The sequence below is a fragment of the Schistocerca nitens genome, chromosome 7 (genome assembly GCF_023898315.1).
Source record: "Schistocerca nitens isolate TAMUIC-IGC-003100 chromosome 7, iqSchNite1.1, whole genome shotgun sequence".
Lineage (NCBI taxonomy): Eukaryota > Metazoa > Arthropoda > Insecta > Orthoptera > Acrididae > Schistocerca > Schistocerca nitens.
In genome coordinates, this window is record NC_064620.1 from 177,507,156 (window position 1) to 177,519,188 (window position 12,033).

Consider the following 12,033-nt stretch of genomic DNA (forward strand, 5'->3'; position numbering starts at 1 on the left):
AAATGCAATGTCATCGGTAAACCTGTAAGTTTTTATTTCTTCTCCTTGGATTTTAATACCTACTCCGAATTTTTCTTTTGTTTCCTTTACTGCTTGCTCAATATACAGATTGAATAACATTGGGGAGGGGCAACAACCCTGTCTCACTCCCTTCCCAACCACTGCTTCTCTTTCATTCCCCTCGACTCTTATAACTGCCATCTGGTTTCTGTACAGATTGTAAATAGCCTTTCGCTCCCTGTATTTTACCCCTGCCACCTTTAGAATTTGAAAGAGAGTATTCCAGTCAACATTTTCAAAAGCTTTCTCTAAGTCTACAAATGCTAGAAACGTAGGTTTGCCTTTCCTTAATCTTTCTTCTAAGGTAAGACGTAAGGTCAGTATTGCCTCACGTGTTCCAATATTTCTACGGAATCCAAACTGATCTTCCCCGAGGTCGACTTCTACCAGTTTTTCCAGTCGTCTGTAAGGAATTCGCGTTAGTATTTTGCAGCTGTGATTTATTAAACTGAGTTCAGTAATTTTCACATGTGTCAACATCTGCTTTCTTTGGGATTGGAATTATTATACTCCTCTTGAAGTCTGAGGGTATTTCGTCTGTCTCATACATCTTGCTCACCAGATGGTGTAGTTTTGTCTGGACTGGCTCTCCCAAGGCCGTCAGTAGTTTTAATGGAATGTTGTCTACTCCCGGGGCCTTGTTTCGACTCAGGTCTTTCAGCGCTCTGTCAAACTCTTCACGCAGTATCGTATCTCCCATTTCATCTTCATTACATCCTCTTCCATTTCCATACTATTGTCCTCAAGTACATTGCTCTTGTATAGACCCTCTATATACTCCTTCCACCTTTCTGCTTTCCCTTCTTGGGTTGCAACTGGGTTTCCATCTGAGCTCTTGATATTCGTACAAGTGGTTGTCTTTTCTCCAAAGGTCTGTTTAATTTTCCTGTAGGCAGTACCTATCTTACCCCTAGTGAGATAAGCCTCTACATCCTTACATTTGTCCTCTAGCCATCCCTGCTCATTTTTGAGACGTTTGTATTCCTTTTTGCCTGCTTCATTTACTGCATTTTTATATTTTCTCCTTTTATCAATTAAATTCAATATTTCTTCTGTTACCCAAGGATTTCTACCAGCCCTCGTCCTTTTACCTAGTTGATCGTCTGCTGCCTTCACTACTTCATCCCTCAGAGCTACCCATTCTTCTTCTACTGTATTTCTTTCCCCCATTCCTGTCAATTGTTCCCTTATGCTCTCCCTGAAACTCTCTACAACCTCTGGTTTAGTCAGTTTATCAAGGTCCCATCTCCTTAAATTCCCACCTTTTTGCAGTTTATTCAGTTTTAATCTACAGTTCATAACCAATAGATTGTGGTCAGAGTCCACATCTGCCGCTGGAAATGTCTTAGAATTTAAAACCTGGTTCCTAAATCTCTGTCTTACCATTATATAATCTATCTGATACCTTTTAGTATCTCCAGGGTTCTTCCATGTATACAACCTTCTTTCACGATTCTTGAACCAAGTGTTAGCTATGATTAAGTTATGCTCTGTGCAAAATTCTACCAAGCGGCTTGCTCTTTCATTTCTTCCCCCCAATCCATATTCACCTACTATGTTTCCTTCTCTCCCTTTTCCTACTCTCGAATTCCAGTCACCAATGACTGTTAAATTTTCGTCTCCCTTCACTATCTAAATAATTTCTTTTATCTCATCATACATTTCATCAATTTCGTCATCATCTGCAGAGCTAGTTGGCATATAAACTTGTACTACTGTAGTAGGCGTAGGCTTCGTGTCTATCTTGGCCACAATAATGCGTTCACTATGCTTTTTGTAGTAGCTTACCCGTACTCCTATTTTTTTATTCATTATTAAACCTACTCCTGCATTACATCTATGATTTTGTATTTATAACCCTGTATTCGCCTGACCAAAAGTCTTGATCCTCCTACCACAGAACTTCACTAATTCCCACTATATCTAACTTTAACCTATTCACTTTCCTTTTTAAATATTCTAACCTACCTTCCCGATTAAGGGATCTGACATTCCACGCCCCGATCCGTAGAACGCCAGTTTTCTTTTTCCTGATAATGACGTCCTCTTGAGTAGTCCCCGCCCGGAGATCCGAATGGGGGACTATTTTACCTCCGGAATATTTTACCCAAGAGGACGCCATCATCATTTAACCATGCCCTCGGGAAAAATTACGGCTGTAGTTTCCCCTTGCTTTCAGCCGTTCGCAGTACCAGCACAGCAAGGCCGTTTTGGTTAGTGTTACAAGGCCAGATCAGTCAATCATCCAGACTGTTGCCCCTGCAACTACTGAAAAGGCTGCTGCCTCTCTTCAGGAACCACACGTTTGTCTGGCCTCTCAACAGATACCCCTCCGTTGTGGTTGTACCTACGGTACGGCCATCTGTATCGCTGGCGCACCCAAACCTCCCCACCAGCGGCAAGGTCCGTGGTTCATGGGGGGGTTATTCCTTTTATAGTACTTAATCATTCGCAAATGGTACCCCGATTTGACATAATCTGTTAATTTTGTTGTTTCCGATGGTGAAACGCTTTATAAGGCAACTTTTCTGAACAATTTACGAAATATTAAGTACTGAAAACGGAATAAACTCACAGAAATATCCAAAACCTGTATGACTGCACCGCTAATTACGCAAAGAAACATTGGAGACAGTTGGATAAGTATGGCAAAACTAAGATACAATTATCTTGGTCCAACAGTACCGTGAATTTCACGACCAACAATTGAGTGGCTGTCGCCTGTCTGGATACAGTTCCTGATACAGATGTAGTTGGGTTGCATAAAATGAATCGGTAGGGGCAACTGCATTCGCTGTCATGCATTGTCCAGAGCATCCGGCAGCAGGATGATGTCGCGGCCAATCGGAGCGCGTGGCGCCAAGTTTCCGTAGTATAAAAATTGTGCGTTGTCGACTTACACAACATTAGTAATTTTGGTTTCTACTGGCATCAGCTAGCCTGGGTTAAAATTTCGTGACACAATTTTTCTCCAGCCTGTATATATACAGTATGTTCTTTATGTCTGTATGTTTGTTCTGTTGACACATTCTACTTACAGCGTTTATCGCTAATATGATGTATGGCACAGATAACTATCTTGGGACCTAAACTTAGACCGAGTATACACTATACCCAGTCACAAACGTAAAATGTCTTCCTAACTTTATGCTCCACAGTTTTCCACAGCTTTGATAAGAGACATTTATATATATACTGCCAAATGACAAATGGTTCAAATGGCTCTGAGCACTATGGGACTTCTTCTGAGGTCATCAGTCCCCTAGAACTTAGACCTACTTAAACCTAACTAACCTAAGGACATCACACACATCCATGCCCGAGGCAGGATTCGAGTCTGCGACCGTAGCGGTCGCACGTTTCCAGACTGTAGCGCCTAGAACCGCTCGGCCAAACCGGCCGGCTTCCAAATGACATCATTAAAACTTTATTTTGTAACAGCTAGGTTCTACTATTTCGCCATTTCCTGTCAAACTTTCAAGCTTAAAATCGTATGTACTACATGTCCATCATTGCTTTACACAGATGACACGACACCTATTTGCCGGGTTGTTGGTCGACATTTAGAACGCAATACAGCAGCGGTTCAACGTGGCGTGGATTCGACAAGCCCTTGGCAGGTTTCTGGAGGTACTTGGCGAGATGTATACGCACAGGTCAGGCAGTTCTCCTAAATTACAGGCCGGAGGGGTGTGAGCGCGGAACTGGTGCCCAGTAACGTTCCAGATGTGAGCCATGAGGTTCAGGTGAGGCATATTTGGTAGCTAAAACATCAACTGAGTTCGCTATCACGATCCTCAAACCACTACTGTGGCTTGTGACACGGACAGTTACCTTGCTGAAAGATGCTGTCGCCGTAGGGGAAGAAATCGGGTATGGAGGGGACGCAGATTGCCCTCAATAATGTTCACGTAATCCATAGCTGTCATGGTGCATTCGATTACTATCATATGTTCCGTGAAAGCCCAGCATAGCACAAACTGCCAGTGACTGTTTCAAGCAGGCGTTTGCCTGCATGACGGCATATCCGATCACGAGCATAGACCTGGTGTAGTAAGAAACGTGATTCGTACGGTCGGACGCCTCGTTTCCATGGTGCATGATCCAATCTCGATGACACTTCACCCACTGCAGTCGCAACAAACGATATCGCTGGGTCAGCATGGATGATGCATGATGCATGATCCAATCTCGATGACACTTTAACCACTGCAGTCGCAACTAACGATATTGCTGGGTCAACATGGATGATGCATGATACATGATCCAATCTCGATGACACTTCACCCACTGCAGTCGCAACAAACGATATCGCTGGGTCAGCATGGATGATGCATGATGCATGATCCAATCTCGATGACACTTCACCCACTGCAGTCACAACAAACGATATCGCTAGGTCAACATGGATGATGCATGATGCATGATCCAATCTTGATGACACTTCACCCACTGCAGTCACAACAAACGATATCGCTAGGTCAACATGGATGATGCATGATGCATGATCCAATCTCGATGACACTTCACCCACTGCAGTCACAACAAACGATATCGCTAGGTCAACATGGATGATGCATGACGCATGATCCAATCTCGATGACACTTCACCCACTGCAGTCGCAACTAACGATATCGCTAGGTCAACATGGATGATGCATGATGCATGATCCAATCTCGATGACACTTCACCCACTGCAGTCACAACAAACGATATCACTAGGTCAACATGGATGATGCATGATCCAATCTCGATGACACTTCACCCACTGCAGTCGCAACTAACGATATCGCTAGGTCAACATGGATGATGCATGATGCATGATCCAATCTCGATGACACTTCACCCACTGCAGTCACAACAAACGATATCGCTAGGTCAACATGGATGATGCATGATGCATGATCCAATCTCGATGACACTTCACCCACTGCAGTCGCAACTAACGATATCGCTGGGTCAACATGGGAGGACGTAGTTGACGTCCGCTGGGGAGCCCACGTCCAACAGTGTGCGCTGAAACACCTGTGCCTGCACCAGCGTCACGTCTGAAGTTTTAAAACAGTAACTGTGACTCGAGTAACCGCTCCACCCTGTATAATATACTACCCGAATGCGGTGTAGACAGCCAAGCAACTAACTTAAGCCAACAGACTTTAACAAATTCAGTTTCTAAATAATGTTCATTTATGAAATCAGCTAATGTTTTGTAATAAAAATAGGCGTGAGGCAAGGGGTGGGTTATCTCTACTGATTTTTATTCTGATGTCTGATAATATCATTAAAATATGTCAGAAAAATACCTTAATTAAATATGAGAACAGAAAGTGGGAGTCAACATCAGATATCTTGTCACTGCCGATGGCCTAGCAATAATTACCAGGAGTATCACTGAAGCCAGACTTGCGTAGTGGACGGATTCGAAACGCGGCGGAAACATTGGATTCGTAACGCAGGTTCAACACTTCAAGCACTTACGTGGAATGATCGAGATCTATCGTTATGACAAAGTGAATAATAAAATTATTCTAGAAAAATTTGATTCCTATAGGGCCTAAATCATCTAGTATACTTATAACAAGAAACCCCTTTCACCAAAACCAAAATATTTCAATCTTTTCGAGAAAGTGGCTCAACAAATATTGCAGAAAATATTCGGACCCAAGATCAAAGTCGGTATCTGGATGTGGAAACGTTCAAAAGAATTGTACGAATATTCTCTTACGAAACGATGTAGTTTTATTGAACGTAAATCACGTGTGAAATTTTGTGGACATATAGCACGAATGTAAGATTGACGAAAATCTTCATTACCATAAACGGGGCCCGGAAAAACGGATTGCAGTGGCTAGCCAACACCTATAAGGATCTCAAGAAAGCCGACGTCCAGCCACTGGCTGCTATACGAACTAACAAAAAGCAGCCTGAAATTAAAAACTGCATCAACGCAAGAGCATGGACACACGCATACGTACAGGAGTTTCGGAAGTCTAGAAGCACAGAAAAGATACTATATGTCCATCATTGCAAAATATGCTATATTATTATCGTTACTATTGTTATTATTAGCAGTATTGCTACTACTGTTGTTACTATTTCGTTTGACACTTCAGACACACCAAAACCATTAGTTACTTGCGTGCTTTACGAATAATAATAAAAATAATAATAATAGCCTATGTATTTTTCAGTAATGGACATTTGATGTAACACACTTTAAGTCTTAAAATCTTTCAGAAAATGACAAAATGATGGAAACTGCAGCAGAATGAAGTTTTCTGGTGTTATACAGGGTAATTATAATTAAACTTTCAAACCGCTGTAGAAATAACACCACTGGTCAGAATGACGTCAAATTGTAGCGGAATGTTATCGGAGTAGTGGGAGAACGTGTGGCAGAAGAAAAATAAATAGTTACGAAATGTAGCAATAGATGGCGCTGTAAGCATCATAATTTAATAGTGGTCCACTACAAATGACAAATGAATCAAACAATAACGCCCTTGATGTACGTTTCACGTTAAATAAACTGTACTACTCAGTGTGCATGGGTGTACAGGTGTGATACTGTTAGTTAGTAAGCTCACCCACCACGGAAAGGTCATGTCACATCGAATGGGTTTTTAATTGTCCTGAGGCCAAAAATCCCTTAAAAAGCATCAATCAAAATCAAATCAGATTATTAATTTCCGTGTGACTGGCGCAAAACATGTTCAATATGCTGTCCACCGTTTTCTGCAACAAGTTGAAATCGAGAAACAGCATGTTCCATAACTGATCAAAAGGTTTCCGTGGTCACGTTCAGAATGTATTGCGTAGTGCGTGCCATCAATACAGCTAAGTTTGCAATCGGAACACTGAACACATCTTTCAGATAGCCCCACAGCCAGAAGTCACACAGATTAAGATCAGGTGAACGGGACGGCCAGGCTTTAGGGAAATGGCGGCTGATAATTCTAGCATTACCGAAATTGCGCTTCAGCAGCTGCTTAATTGGATTTGCAATTTGCGGAGGTGGTTGTGCAAACGACACTCGTAGCGCTTGCCAATCGCGTTACAGGTAAAATGACCGGAAGCACTTGTCTTCGAAAAAATATGGTCCTCTGATAAATGATGCCGTAAACCCGCACCGCACAGTGACCTTCTCAGAATGAAGTGGTACTGGTTGATTTGCGTGTGGATTTTCCGTTGGCCATATTCGACACTATGTATTGACATATCCTGTCGGAGGGAAGTGGGCTTCGTTTGTTCACAAAATCTTCCACGGGCAAACAGTGTCCACTTCTGTGCGAGCAAGAAATTGTAAAGCAAAGGTGTCTCTTGCTGGCAGGTCAAAAGGACGCAACTCATGCACATGGGTAATTTTGAATGGATAGCAAAGAAGGATGTTTCGTAGGATTTTACGCACCATGTTCACGGGTATGTCCAATGTTCGGGCAATTCTCCGTGCACTACAAGTTAGCACACCACCACTCGTCTCCTCCTGCATTGCTGTGGCCACTGCATCCACTGGTGTCGAATCAATTCGTTTCCTTCCTCTACCAGGTTGCACACCAAAAGAAACCGTCTTTTCGAACTTCGGAATCATTTTCTCCGGACCCACGGCAGTCGTCGGACCAACGCCTTTTTTCAAACCCTTCAGTGCCCGAAACTTCTGCAGAGCGACGTGTGTACAGTCATCATTCTTGTAATACAGCTCTACAAGCGGAGCGCGATCCTGCACTGAGACAGTCATGGCGAACGTCGCAGACGCGAAGGGAGGAAAGGCCGTCGCGTTTATACCAATTTCAGTGGGTCGTGCGCATGACAGGTGTTTTCATTTACCTATTCTGACACATACAGCGCCATCTATTGTTCAATTTTCACACTATTTTTTTTTCTTCTGGCATACGTTTTCCCCCTTCTCCGATAATATTCTGTTGCAGTTTGACGTCATTCTGACCAGTGATGTTATTTCTACATCGTTTTGAAAGATTAACTTTAATTGTAATCACCCTGTATATAAAAATTTTATATATCATGGGGTGCCCGTCCCTTGCTGTCTGATCTGAATGATCCTCAGCCGGCCGAAGTGGCAAGTCCGGCTTTCGCCGCCGTGCAGTACGGACGTGTTGTTATTTCCGCCTGCGGAGCGCGCGCGCTCGCTGTTGTTTACATTTCAGCGGCCGTCACTTACGTGTCGCTTACGTGCACTAGAATCATGGCCAACCGTTTTCGAAAATCAACTTTACGTTTCAACTTCTGCAACGACTACGCACGACCAAAGGCCTTGGAAGTGGAACGCTTCCTACGCGACGTTGCTAAGATCCCAGCTTCTGACATCTTGGGCATCCATTTGTCCATATTAACCAGTACTGTGTACGTCAAAGTCGTCAATGACGCGGTATGTGAAAGAATACTTCGTGACACCAACCATGGATTACGCTTTTGCCACGCCGACGGCAATGTCGGAGCGGTCACTGTCGACCATGCCGGCTTAGGAATGCGCACCATACGAGTTTTCGAACTCCCGTTCGAGCTTCCAGCGGAAGACGTTATCGCGGCTTTCCGCCCCTATGGCACTGTACATGGCCACACTGCCGAACGCTGGGCGCAATTCCAAACGTACCCCGTTCTTAACGGTGTACGGCAGATCACCATCGACCTCCATCGCCACGTGCCATCTTACCTGCAAATTAGCGGGTGCCGCGCGGTTGTCATATACGACGGCCAACCCAAGACCTGTTCCGGGTGCGGCAAAGAAGGCCACCTCAGATCTGAGTGTCTTCAGCGACGAATCACCCAATTGCCAGCCGCTACCGTGGCACCTCCGGCTCCGACGACGGTTTTACCGGTCACCTACGCCTCGGCGCTCTCTTCTCCCCCCACCGGCCGCCGCCCATCGGACCATGCACCGGTGACCCTTCCAGCTGCTACGGATACCGCTGGGGCCGACGCGTCGTGCTCAAAGCCTGACGCTACTCCGGCGCCACTACCAACAGCGACGACTTCCGACACCCACCCGCCTGAACATATGGACGCCCCTTCATTTGACGTTCCCGCGGCGGCCTTCCTCTCAGAGCGACGCGACTCCCTCCCGTCTTCCGACACGGAGGGGCGAACCCGCAAACAACGTTCACCTAAGAGGCGCAAGAGGAGGCGCCGTACGGTCTCGGAACGAGACGGATCACCACCCCCCGATGCTCCAGAGGCCGTCCGACCCGACGAGGCCTCGGAGAACCTACACGACGATACGCATGACGACAACATGACGCCGACTGTGGATACGTCGATGCCTACTCTACTGGCTCGCTCAGGTGCTCCTGAACCAATGGACTCCACAGATGCGACTGTCGCTGAGACGTCCTCTGCCCCTACGACCGAAGTGAAACGTACGACCATCACAACGACAACGCCTTCAATGGTGTGGAGTGAGGACGTCGATGAGGACCCGGACCACACGCTGGGGACAGAGTTACCCCAGACGTAAGCATCGTTACGCCGCTGATAACGCCGTCGGGTGGCGTACGGCACGACTCACCGTTGCCTCGTCCCTCTTCATCCTCCGCCGGTGGAGTTCCCCTCCACGGCGGGGTACGGCTCCAAACCTACCGAATAGCGACGATCAACACTAACACCATTAGCTCACCCGTGAAACTTCAACTGCTGCGAGAGATGATATGGGCGTCGGACGTCGATATCGCACTACTACAGGAAGTACACCTGGCCACACTTCCAGACGTCGCGGGATATAACACTTATCCTTCTCCTGGTGACCACCTGGGACGCGGCGTAGCCATCTACGCCAGAGAAGGCATTCCAGTGGCCGATATCACATACCTTCCATCTGCCAGAGGCATGGCCGTTACCGTTATGGGGACCCGTATCGTCAACATTTACGCTCCGTCAGGCTCCACCCGCAGACGCGACAGGGCACTCTTCTATTCAGAAGACATCGCTCCTTTGTTTCTTGGACGCTGCGACCATTACTTGCTTGGGGGTGATTTTAATTGTGTCTTGCACCCTAAAGATCAAGTGCCCCACTACAACACCTGTCAAGAACTGCGTCTTGTCGTCCGAGATCTGTTGCTCCGCGACACTTGGGAAGTTCGGCACGGCGACGCGCCTGGACATACTTACCAGACGAGTCACTCCGCGAGCCGCCTTGATAGAATTTACGTCTTTCGGGAACTCACGCCTGCAGTCCAAGGTGCAGAACTTTGGCCCCTGGCCTTTTCGGACCACTGTGCCTACATCTGCACCATTCTCTTCCCCAAGCAAGTGGTCTGGCGTAGTCGTGCACCGTGGAAGCTAAACACCTCCCATCTTCATGATCCCGAATGTCTTCAACGTGTTACCGAGACATGGGCCACCTGTGAACGTCGCTTACCTAAATACAGCACGACCTTGACCTGGTGGCTAGAATGTGCCAAACCTGCCATTCGACGTACTTTGATTCAGTATGGAAAGGAAGTTGCTATGTGGCGCCGGCACACTACCGACTATTTCTACGCCGTTCTCCGCGACCTGGACGCCCAACCGCCCACCCCCGACACCCAGAGGGAACGCAGCAGGATTAAGGCGCAAATTGTAACTTTGACACGCCGTAGACTGCAGGGGGCTATGGTGCGAACCCGACGTCAAGATTCGGCGGAACAAGAACATCCGACCATGCATCATATCGCCTCCGATAGGAAACATCGACGACGACAACTCATCACCGAGATCACCACCTGTCGCGGCCAGCACGTCACTTGCCAGGCCGAAATCGTCAGTGCCTTTGTCGACCACTACCGCACAATGTACCAGGAGGAGACTACCAACAACCACCCTGAGGAGTCTGTGTTACCACACGTAACTCGCACCCTCACCAGCGACGAAGCGGACGAGCTGATGGAGCCCATTATGCGTGACGAAATCCACGATGCAATCAAAAAAGGTGCTCTGAATAAGTCACCTGGTGTCGACGGATTGCCGATAGAATTTTATCGCGCTTTCTTCACACTAATGGCGTCACGGTGGACAACGATGTTTAATGAACTGCTGACGATGGGGAACGCCGTACCGCCGTCCTTCGTCACGGGAATTATTATACCCATCCACAAACCGACACCAGGTGTGACGACAGCACATTACCGTCCCCTGACTCTGCTTAACGCAGACTGTAAAATTTTTACACGCCTACTGGCAACGCGATGCCGCAAGATCCTGCCTAGCATTCTATCCCCGGAACAGACAACTCCGGGCGGCTCAGTTAATATACAAACGGCCACAGGAGAATGTCGCGATTTAATTGCACTGGCAGCGGCGTGCAGACTCCGCGCAGCAGTGGTTGCCATTGATTTTGACAGCGCATTCGACAAATTGCGGCATCTTTTTCTGTTCTCAGTGATGAACCGCATGGGTTTTCCACCAACCTTTATCGACGTGATCCGGCGCCTGTACGGCACCGCCGAATCTCTGATTCAGGTTAACGGCCGTGTGGCGGGACCAGTGGCGATCCGGCGATCCGTACGGCAAGGCTGCCCACTTTCGACCCTACTGTATGCCATAAGCCTGGAGCCACTCATCGGGAGTCTGACGAGCCACCTTTCTGGTCTCACTTTGCGACAGCACAGTTTTCGATGTCGTGCGTATGCGGACGACCTCCTCCTCTTGATCCGCTCACGGAGTGAAACGCACACGGTACTTGATTTGATATCAACGTACGGCACTGCAGCGGGCAGTAACATGAATGTGGCTAAATCCGCGGCGATGCCCATTGGACGCGGCCTCTCACACGACGACTTAGCACCTCTCCCGTGTGTACAACAACTACGATATCTTGGTATCATTTTCACCTCCACCGTGCGCCGCTCCGCTGCCATCAATTTTCGGCGTGCACTCCAAACTATCCGCACGACGGTGCGACAAAATCTTCTCCGACGACTCGATTCTTTACAACGTGTCCAATACCTCAATCAACATGTGGCGGCCAGAATGGTCCACATCGC